Here is a 12,116-nt window from a genome sequence, read left to right on the forward strand (position 1 = left end):
TCTTTCCTGGCTCTATATAGTATCTTCCTGCTGAAAATACTTATTCTTTCTCCATTAAATGACCTTGGCACTGTTGTTGAAAATCAGTTGACCACAGAGACATGGATTTAATTCTGGAGTCTCCGTTCTGTTCCACTGATCTAAATGCTTAGCCTTGTGCTGGTACCACACTGTCTTGCTCACTGTTGCTCTACAGTGAGTTCTGAAACTGGGAAATGTGAGTCCTCCTACTCTAGTCTTCTTTTTCAGGGTTGTTCGGTCTCTTCTGGATCCTTTGAAATTCCATATAAGCTTTGCAATCAGCTCGTCAGTTTGTACAAAGAAGTCATTTGGGGTTTTGATTGAGACTGTGTTGAATCTGTAGATCAGTTCAGGGAGTTCCATCATCTTAAGAATATTACTGGAGTTGGGGTGCCTGGGCGGCTCAGTCGGTTAAGCGTCTGCCCTTGGCTCAGGTCATGATCCCAGGCATCCTGGGATCAAGCCCTGTGCCAGGCTCCCTGCTCAGCAGGAAGCCTGTTTCTCCCTCTGCCTGCCACTCCCCCTGCTTGTGCTTTCTCTCTTGCTGTCTCTCTCTCTCTGTTAAATAAATAAATAAATTCTTTAAAAATAATAATAGTAATAATATTACTGGAGTCTTCCAATTCATGAATATATGATATCTTTCCATTTATTTAGATCTCCCCCAGTCTATTTCAATAATGTGTTATAGTTTTCAGAGAGAAGTTTTGCACTTCTTTTGATAAATTTATTTGTATGTATTTTGTTCTTTTTGGTGCTGTTGTGAAATAATTGCTTTCTTAAATTCCTTTTTGGAGTGCTCATTGAAAATGTATAGAAACACAACTGATTTTTTAATATTGCTCTTATGTCCTGCGACCTTGATGAACTCATTTAGTAGGTCTAATCGTTTTTTAGTAGGTTCCTTAGGGTTTCCTGTGTACGAGGTCATATCACCTGGAAATAAAGATCAGTTTTACTTCTCCCTTTCCAATCTGGATGACTTTTTTTGTTCTTTTGCCTTGCAGTTCTGACTAGAATCTCCGTAACAATGCTGAGAGAAGAAGTAAGAGCAGACCCTTCTCTTCTTCCCGGGCTACATCTCACCCCTTCCTTTCTCATGCTTCCTTTTCCTCATCTCATCCCAAACAGTGGGTGAGGGTAGGAGCTATCAGGAGAGAAATACATACAAGGAAAGTGGCAAGAATAAAATGAGAAAGAAGGAAATCAATGTATTGGATATTTGAAAGCTCAAGGAATAGACCTTGAGCCCCACAATAGAACTGAGAAAACCGAGACCCCCCAAAAAGATGTAACGATTAACATTTATAGAGCACCCCCGAGGTACCAGAGACCCAGGATAAATAGATGAAACAGACACTGAAGGGTTAAAGCTGGAAAGCAAACTGAGGTCAAAGTTCAAGGAGACCCACACGGTCATCTTATAATGGAGGAAGATACAAAACAATACTGTCACACCAAAACCTCTTTCAGTTTGTAGAAGTGGTAGGCTCAGAGCTGTCATAAAGGCAGCAGGAGAGGGTCTGATTCAGGTTGGGCCCCTGTTCCTTTGCTTCCCAGCTGTGGGATCTGGGGTGCATATTGAACTTCCCTGTGACTTAGTTTACCCTTCCGTAGACTGGGAAGAATTTTAGTAGCCCCTGCAGTGGGCTGTTGTGAGAATCAAAGTAGTTAATAGTGAAGTGTTTAGTAGCAGTGTGTATTAGAGCTATGTACTGGTTCTTCTGTGCGTTTGGCCACCACAGATGCCAGCCTTGTTGTCTGGGAAGCCGGGAGATGGGAGGTGATGAAGCTGCCCATGCTGGGGTCTTGGGAAGGGGCCTGTCCTTGCTGCTTGGATCCTGTAGGAGTCATGGAAGAAATTGTCATGACCTCTGCTCCCATGGTGTTTGCCAAGGGCTCACTATGTCCAGACCTGCTGCTGGGGGCTTCTGAGAGAAGATGACAATAATAATCATCATTATTCTTTTTTCAGCTTTCTCTATGTATCAGTCACGGTTCAGCCAGAGAAACAGAACCTGAAGGGACACAGTAAGAGATATATTGCAAGATACTGGCTTATACAATGGTAGGGGCTGGCTAGACAAGTTAGAAATCGGTATGTGATGGTTCATTTTATGTCAATTTATCTGTGCCATGGGGTATCCAGATATCTGGTGAATCGTTATTCTGGGTATTTCCCTGAGAATGTTTTTGAATGGATTAACATTTGAATCAGGAGACTGAGTAAAGCAGATTCTCTTCCTTGATGTGAGCGGGCCTCATCCTAGCAGTTAAAGGGTAATAGAACCAAAAGGCTGGCCCTCCTGGGTGTAAGGGAGACTTCTTTCTGCCTGACTGCCTTTGAACTGACACCCTGGCTCTCCCCTGCCCTTGGACTTGAACTGAAACATTAGCTGTCCTGGATCTCAGGCCTTGGGACTAGAATTGGAACTATACCAACAGTTTGTGTATATATATATCCAAATATAACCAATAGACTGCATATATACATACACACATATACAGTCCACCGGGTGTGTTTTTCTGGAACCCTGTCTCACACAGAAGGGCAGACTGTCTGAAACTGCCAGGTGGAATCACTTCTTCAGGGACGCGTGGGTCTGCTCTGAAGACCCCCAACATGATTCAATCAGGTCCATCCAGATTACCTAGGATCATCCCCCTCATGAAAAGCCAACTGATTACAGACTACAGCCACATCTCTAAGCTACCTTCCTGGTAACACCTAAACCAGCGCTTGACAGGGTAGCTGGGCACTGCAGCCCAGCCAAGCTGGCACATAAAACTGGCCGACACAGCATGGGCCGAATGGGATGCCAAGCCCACGGCTGCATGTCAGCCCATTTACTTCTCCAATAGTCCCACGAGGAAGGTTTTTAAAAACTTTTTTCTCTTTTTTTAAGACTTTATTTATTTATTTGACAGAGAGAGACACAGTGAGAGAGGGAACACAAGCACAGGGAATGGGAGAGGGAAAAGCAGGTTTCCCGCTGAGCAGGGAGCCGGACGTGGGGCTCGATCCCAGGACCTTGGGATCATGACCTGAGCCGAAGGCAGACGCTTAATGACTGAGCCACCCAGGCACCCCTAAAACTCTTTTTTCTAGAAGAAAGTGACTTGGGGTGCCTGGGTAGCACAGTTGGCTGAGCACCTGACTCCTGGTTTCAGCTCCGGTAGGGATCTCCGGGTCATGAGATCGAGCCCTGCGTCAGGCTCTGCTTGAGATTCTCTCCATCACCCTCTGCCCCTCCCACGCATGCTGTCTCTCATGCGCTTTAAAATAATAAATAAATAAATCTAAAAAAAAAAAAAGAAGAAGAGAGTGAGAGAGAGAAAGAGAGAAGAAAGAAAGAAAGCTACACACCCAAGGTCACACAGCAGAGAGAGAGGGAGCTGGGGTTTGAAGCCGGGTGGCTCCCAGCACAGGCTCTTCACCCCCCCCCCCCCGTTCAGGGACCCCCTGGTTCTGCGTCACTACCTGATCGTCCTCAGCCCTCACATGGCCCTCTCTGGGCTTTTTCCCGTTCCTTTAGAAGCAGATGGAGGCTCACAGAGGGCAGATGGCCGCCCTGGTCGATCAGCCAGGAAGTGGAGGACGGTGCCACATCTGCTCAGACTTTGCTTCTCAAATAGCCGCCTTCTCACTGCCCTTACCTCAGCTGTCCACCCCCAGGGAAAACGCTGACCTTCTGCACCTGAATGCTCTGTGTGTCGTGGGCACCTTCTTCCTCCAGGTTTTGGCATTGTCCTGTGTAAGGAGGGGCAAGGCTCTTTCGGGTTTGACGTTGGAGGGTCTGGACACCTTGTAACGCAGGGTGGAGCCCAGCCGGGGATGCCTATCTCCAGGGAGCTCCTATTCTGGGGCTAGTCCCACCCATGGGGATGCCGCAAGGCAATCCTGTGGGAGACACCCCGCCATGACCAATTGCCCTCAGAGTATCTCTGTCAGCAGCCTCAGGCTGGACAAGGCCTGAGCTGCCCAGTAGAAAGTGCATTCCTTGGGAAACCAGAGCGCCTTCTGGGACACCAGGCCCCTGAAGGGTCCTGGCTCAGCCAAGACTGTGGTCAGTGCTGGCCACAGCCTGGCCTGCACACCCCTTCCTGTGGGGGCCTGAGTGCCAGGGAGGCAGCCCTGTGAACAATGGCCTGCTCTGTTCTGGGCCTGGGAGGCGGTGGTTAGTTCAGTCACACCTCGCACCAGCTGGGGATCCAACGCTCCCCTGCTCACCTCTACTAACTGGAGCCTTCAGGCCTCAGAGGAAACACAGACACCCCACACTTAGCTCCCTCCCAGCTCCCAGACAGGCCACGACTCCGAGGTCAGGAGTTAGGACCAGAATGACTTTGGGAATCCTAGAGAGGGCATCTCAGCCAAACCAGCCATGAACCCCCAAAACCCCATCCAACCGATGTCTTTGCTCAGACCCTCTGACCAGGCCTCAGTCCTCATTTGGTGTTTGAGAAGGGCTCCAAGAGGCTAAGCAGCTTGCCTCGGGTCACCCAGCTAGGAAGCAGTGGGAGTGGAACTCAAACACAGATCCATGAGCCTCCAGAGCCTACGGTCTTCAATACTGCCCCAAACCACCCTTTAGAAATCCCCAAGTGACAATGAGTCTCAGGGTTCAGAGTGCCCTGCATAGATTTCAGCACATAGAAACACACACATGTACACACGTGTGCCCACACACATGTGGAAACACACACACACACATAAGCACCTTTCTTACCAGACAACCCTGCCAAGGACAGCCTGGGAAAGGGCCCGGAGACAGTCCAGGCCCAGTCCCCGCCCTGCCGCCCCCCACGCCGCCCCGCCTGGAAGGGGCCTCTCTTCTTCCCCAATCCCCGGTATGGGCCCAGGGGTCAGGGTCCCCTTGGTGTGTCGCCGGTGGGGCAGGAGGTCAGTCCTGCCCTGGAGCGTCCCTCAGCCCGGCAGGCCTGGAGGTTGGCGGGACCTCCTCCCCCAATCCTCCCAGGGCCCACAGGCCCCCGGCCAGGCCTGGCTTCCGGAGCTGCCGCCACCTTGGCCGGCTGCACCACACATGGTTTCAATCAGCAGCCTGCGGGATGAATGGTGCCTTGTGAGAGCTCCGCAGGGCTCACCTCGAACAGGGCAGCCAGGTGGGACAGCCTCGGGGAGGCAGGAGTGCAAGGGGACCTGGGGATGGGGGGCATGAACTAGGGGCGTGGGCCTGCGGTCACACAGAGAAGAGTGGGGTCTTGGCCCTGCCACCCACAACTCACCAGTCACCTCCAGGCCTCCTTCAAGGGAGTTCGAGGATGCCTGGAGATCGTGCCCAGCGCTCAGAAAGCACCTGGCACCAACTAGGCACTTTGTTACCTGGAGTCCAGCCTAGCCTGTCAGGGAACCCAGGGGGTGGGAGGCTCACCAGCTCAACTTAATGGCCAAGGGAGAGGACCCCCCCACCCCCCACCACCTTAGAGCAGGCGACTTCATTTGCAAAGGGAGAAGGCTGGCATCAACTGCTTCCCCCATCTCCCTCTGCACCTTGAAGGGGCCTTGCAAAGGGAGCTTGAGAAGTGGGCCTCATCTCCACGAGGGGGGCAGAGCCGTCTTACTTGTCCGTCCTCCGCCTCCTTCTATTAATGCTTTCATTTCACACATAATTTAACTATGACTCAGAAAGGGAAAGCAACCAGGCTGCAGTCACACAGCCGGGGAGAAGGCAAGCTGGGGTGTGAGGCTGCGAGATGCTGCCCCAGAGCCCCAGCTCTTGCCTTCTCCCCGACCTGCTGCCTGGGTGGCCGGCCTGGGGCACCCATCCACGGAGCTGAGAGCTCCTTTCCTGAAGGTCTCCAGCAGACAGGACTGGGGTGGGGGGGGCAGCACTGCCTGGTGACCCTACTCGGCCTCTTTCCCCGCCCACAGAGCTTCCAGAGATCCAGTCCAAAGGGCCCAAGGACCCACGTCCTCCTCCCCACCTCTCTCCCACCAGCAGCTGAGCCTGGCACAGAGAAGAGGCCTCTGGGCATTTAAGAACGGAGGGGAGGGAGGAAGGGAGGGAGGAAATGTCAGGGAGAGGCAAAAAACTCATCGTGTTTCTTTGTACTGAACCACTATGCGGGTCCTGCCACCTGACAGTCATGTGCAGTCTCCTTACCCCTGGGATAAAGGCCCATGGATCCTGCAAAAGCCTCCGGCTTCATCACCCCTCCTTCCTTAACCAGCCCCCCCAACCTCTCCACTCTCCAGGCTGAGGCCCCTCAGGTGCCCTGTAGCCCTTGGCTCTCCATCCCTCCCCTCCAGGCTTTGCCCGTGATTTCACCTGCCGGGAACTCTCTCGTCCCCGGCCCTGGCTAGCTAGTCCTCCAACACCCGGCCAAGCGTCCATGCACCAGGGTGCCCAATCCTCTGGGCTCCAGAACATCCTCCCAGGTGTTTCTGGAAGCACAGCCCTAGGGCCTCGTGGACTTTCTCTGGAATTGGCCCCAAATTCAGAATCTATCTCTGTGGAGGAAGGAGATGCTTCCTCTCCTGTCCGTTGGAGATAGGACTCTGCCTTTTCAGCCTGGTTTTCTCTTGTTTTCAACTGTCTGTGAAATCAAGGGAGATGCACTCATGCGGCTATGTGTGGGCCATTCGCTGAGCGGTTCATTTCTAGCTCTTAGCCTTTTAGTGGCTCCACTGAGAAACCATCTCTGGAGCACAGTTTAAAGAACAAGCCCTTCCTGCTGTCTTCTGTATGGACAGACTGTCCCTCCCGAGCAGAACCGGCTCACCTAGGAGCGGGGTGTGCACGTCTCCCTGGGCGCCGCCCCCCCCCCCACCCTGCCATCCTCGACCTCCTTGCCCTTCGGCGTGATGGGTCAGGGAGGGCCTCTGGGGAAAGCAGCCCCGTGGAAGTAACTATGGCCATCCTTAGGGTTAAGTGGCAAACGTGTTCAGTGTGGCTTTGATTAGGAGACTAAAAATCCGAAATAAGGCTTGTATTCAACTACTAAAGTGTGGTATGTTCACAAACCAAATCCCATGAAGAGGAATTTTTAATGACACCAGAAGACGGTCATCATTGATCACTAGAGGGAAAAAAAAAAGCAGATTATGAAACATTATGTTGGAAGAGGAAACCCAGCCCCCAGGCAGATATGTAAATGAAGGAAGGTTATAGGGTAAGACGCAGACTTGGAAACTAGAAGGCCTGGGTCCAAAGGCCGCCTTTGGCACCCTGTAGCCAGAAGACGACGGATGAGTCTCGAAACCTAAAAGCTGGCCTTGCAGCATGTGTCAAGTGGGGAGGACACTGGCCCTCTGGTACATGGCACTGAGGGCACTGAGACTGGGACAGGCCAAACACCTAATAAACATGAGCTTTTATGATTACTTACAGCACTGCTCATTGCTGCGCTGAGATATTTTCATTTTTTTTTAGGTTGGCCTATTTGTATTTTTAAAAAGTGTCTGCAACAAATGTGAATGACTTGTATTAAATAAAAAATATAAAAGACTCAATCTCAAGAAACAGACTGAGGGTTGCGGGGGGGAAGGGGGACGGGAGAGGGTGGTGGGGAAATGGACATTGGGGAGGGTATGGGCTATGATGAGTGCTGTGAAATGTGTAAACCAGACGATTCACAGACCTGTACCCCTGGGGATAAAAATACATTATATGTTTATTAAAATAAAAAAATTTTAAAAAAAATAAAAAATATAAACAAACATGACTACATAAGGAAGCGGCCCCATGGAACTCATGCCTGAGTTTTCCAGCATGTTCCTGAGGACGTCCCTCACTGTGATGCACTGACGAGATTTTCTGGGAGAAACTGATCTGCTTGTGGTATCCGGAGGTTTCCCAGAACACACTGGCTGCCTGTGGGCTTCAAGCCACAGCTATGTGCTCACCCTCAGTGTCCAGGGAGAGGGGGTCATTTATATAAACTACGACCCAGGTTCTGCTGCGTACGTAGGACAGTGTGTGAAGGAGTCCCACCAAAGAGTTAGAAGCGTTACCCTGGGGACCAGACCAAGAGCAACACTCACACTTCAGAGTTTCTGTACCTCACCAGTGATTTCAATTCTTTCGCAACTATCTCGTGCCACAATAAAAATGGAAATGGCATCATTTGATGTAGCAGAAAAATGTTTAATAACACGTAAACGTGTTGACAACTTATTATGATTAAAAAGAGGTTTGCAAAACAGAATGTCGGAATATTGTCATGTCTACAAAAACAACTTTACACATCCGACAGAAGGGCAAAGTCCTAAGATATGAGCAGTGGTGGGATACATTTTGAAAATTTTCCTCTCATTTGTCTGTATGTTCTCAATTTTCCACGATGGGCAGCTATCGTTTTTGTGATTTTTTTTAAAGTGTGTTTTCTTTTTTTTTTTTTTAAGATTTTATTTATTTATCCGACAGAGAGAGATATCACAAGTAGGCAGAGAGGGAGGCAGAGAGAGAGAGGAAGCAGACTCCCTGCTGAGCAGAGAGCCCGATGCGGGGCTCGATCCCAGGACCCCGGGATCATGACCTGAGCCGAAGGCAGAGGCTTAACCCACTGAGCCACCCAGGCGCCCCTAAAGTGTATTTTCTTAAAAGGAAGGATTTGGCCCCAAATGTTGCCTGCATTTCTTAGCCTTTGTCTTGCCTCCACTTTCTCCCCTCCCCCACGAGCCTGTTCTCTCACCTGATTTTAATTGACGCCATTTTGCTGTCCCTTCTGTGTCCTTGAAAAGGGCCCGAAATCCTTGTTGGAGCCAGGCAAGGCAGAAGCCAGGGCACAGGTCCAGCCTGCTGCTCCCCGTCAGTGGTGCCCCACCACTGCACGCCGCCTTCTGGAGTATTGTTCTAATTAGCGGGGATGCAAAGCAGACCCAAAGGCGGAACTATAAACACCAGAGGCAAAGACCCATAAACAGCTGGTAACTGACTCCAGCTTGTGCAGATGGCCCTGGCCCTCCTTCGCACTAGGGGCTGAATGGGGGCTGGGCCGGCCACTGAGGACTTCCCTCTGCCTCCCCTCCTTAGACCACAAGCTGCTATGAGCCAGGTAGGTAGAAATTTGGGGGGTCTGACATGGGGGAGCTTATATCTACATGAACAGGCAGTATGGGGACCAAGGGTCTTCAAGATCATCAGAGCCCCATTACCTGCCCCGGGGCCTCAATTTACCTATCTGTAAAATAAGGAAGAGAAGAGCCAAGAGACTAAGTGAGCCTTTTTTTTTTTTAAATTCAATTAATTTACTTATTTGAGAGAGAGGAGAGCATGAGCAGGGGAGGAGCAGAAGGAGAGGGACAAGCACACTCCATGCTGAGTATGAAACCCAGCATGGGGCTCAATGTAGAGCTCGACACGGGGCTCAATCCCATGACCCTGAGATCATGACCTGAGCCTGAATCAAGAGTCGGATGCTCAACTGACTGAATCACCCAGGTGCCCCCTAAATGGGCCTTCTTAGCTCTACCACATCAGGCCGAAAAATATGCCTTGGGACTAAATGCCTATCATCTACCTGATAGCATAATAGTATAATAATGATATATGCATTTGATAACATAAACATCCACTATAATAAAATTATCTGCAACATAACCCATACATCATACCATGTATTATTGTATAATACTCTTTTAAAATTTCCTTTTTTTTTAATGACCATCTGATCAATATCTGTGATCAGAGAGTATGCAGAGGCAAGCCAGGAAGACTTCCTGTATGAAGAGAGATTTAAGGGCTGCAGATTTGACAGACAGAGGGAATAAGCCTCCAAAAATGTCATAATGGAGGGGAAGGGAGAGTCTTGAGGGAGAGGGAATTTACGGCGCTTCTTGGGAGGATGTCTGGGGCTGGGATCCACACCTATGTTCTACCCCAGAAGCACATGGACTAGTGCTGTAGAGGGCAGGAAGAAAACACACTGGAGGGGCACCTGGGTGGCTCAGTCCTTAAGCATCTGCCCTTGGCTCAGGTCATCATTCCAGGGTCCTGGGATCCTGCTTGGCGGGAAGCCTGCTTCTCCCTCTCCCACTCCCCCTGCTTGTGTTCCCTCTCACTGTGTCTCTGTCTGTCAAATAAATAAATAGAATCTTTTAAAAAAGAAAAAAAGAAAAGAAAACACGCTGGATTAAAGTGACCGAGACTTGTCAGCCTCTGGTCACGCAACATAATACCTGGGGAACTCGTTAAAACACAGGTTCCTGGGCCCTTCCCAGAGTTTCTGCAGCAGAATCTGGAGCAACATGGCCAGGTAATTTAAAAAATCCGCTCAGTTGATTCTGAGTCAAGAAGTGTCCATGTCTGGCACAGGTGGGTGTTCGGGAACCCAGGGTCCAGAGTTCCCGGTGGCTAGAGATAGAATGTGGGGGAGGGTAGAGTCTCCTCTCCTGCCCCATGCCCGGTCACCAGCACAGTACAGCCCAGGGGGTTTCCGGCTGTGGAGTCTCCCAGACCAAGGACTCCAGCTGTGTGATCCTGGAAGAATTACTTAACCTTTCTGAACCTCAAATCCCTCCTGTATATAATAGGAATGATACTAATACTTAACCTCAGAGAGTTTTGCAAGGATTAAAAGAGGTAGTCCTTGACAAGCAGAGGGCCTGCCTGAGAAGTGAGAAACGCTTTTTAGTATTCATATAATTTAACTGATTGATATTATTATTTGTAATATTATTACCCCTCCACCAGCAACCGCCAACTACTGTGGAGGTGTTCTGTGGAGAGGTTCTCAGGGACCCTAGCTGTGAAAAGCTGAGCTCACACTGCCCCTTGCTGGACAAGTTCTAGACTGCACCGAATAAGCCTAAATTCAAGCTCCATTTTTCTCCCTTTAACCCATAAATACTTCAGTATGCACCTAAGAAAATTTCTATATTCTTAAATAACAGTACAAGCATTAAAATGAGGAAATTTCACATAGATACAACACTATATCCAATTGACACGGTCCACATCTGCATTTTGCCAGTGGTCCCTCTGGTGTCCTTTATAGCTGATTGTTTCCTGGCCCAGGACCCCTTCCAGGGTCACACGGGACATGCGATTGCCAGATGTCTTCATTTTCCTTTAATTCAGAACCATTTCTCAGCCTTTATTTTTCCATGACTGAGACATTTTTAGAGTTCAGGCCAGTTATTTTGCAAACTGTCTCTCAGCAGAGAGACACTGGCTAGATTCATGTTACGCTTTTGTCAGAAACTTCACAGGCGTTCGTCGGGGTCTGTCTCACACTGTGGCAGGTTGTCCAATTCCAATGATGTGGGCTCTAACTCCCCCACCTGTTAGCATGTGAGAGCTGGGCTCTGCAGACCAGACAGGGAGGGGAGACTTGCCTCCAGTCTCACAGCGAGTCAGGATCCTCTGCTCGGGATCTTGATGACAGCTCAGGATAGCTGTGGCAAGGCAAGAACCCCCCCCCCACCAACCCCCACAGCCCCAAGCTCTGATGGGAGCCCAAGGGCTGGGTCAAGGACACCTGTGCTGCCTTCATGGCATCATCCCTACAACAGTGGGCGCCTGGAGCTCCTTTCTGCGTCACCCATTCCTAGGTATTTTTTTTATGAAGACTTTCATTCCTCAAGTGATGCACAAATATCCTGTCTTTGTTTTTTAAAAAGTGTTGCAGCAAAAGCTTAAATCCCCTTTGAACCTTTGCCCTCTTCCCGGTCTCTTCTCTCTCCTCCAGAAGTAACTAGCTACCAGTTTGGGATGAGAGGGATGTTATCTACACTCCCAGGAAAAATACACACTATGTAGCATTCCTTTCAAAAATGGTCACACTGTAGGTCGGCCTCATAGAAATTTCCCTGGCAGGACTTGGAAGACTGAGTTAGGTATTTTCATTATCACATACCAGCGTGTGGCTACACTAGTAGCTATGTAGCTGATCCCCTATGGATGGACATCTAGGTTGCTTCCAGCATTTTGCTATTATGGAACATACTGCCCTATGCACACGATCCACAGCTTCTGAGGGAGATGCCTATTTCTGGGAGCCTAGACTGCTCTTGGAATACCAGATTCCTTGAGTGGACTCCTCAGTTTTTTATGACCGCCTTTATTCACTTAACCTATTAGAAATGCAAACTCTTGGGGCACCTGGGTGGCTCAGTGGGTTAAGCCTCTGTC

Source organism: Martes martes, assembly GCF_963455335.1.
Source record: "Martes martes genome assembly, chromosome: 5".
Classification (NCBI taxonomy): Eukaryota; Metazoa; Chordata; class Mammalia; order Carnivora; family Mustelidae; genus Martes; species Martes martes.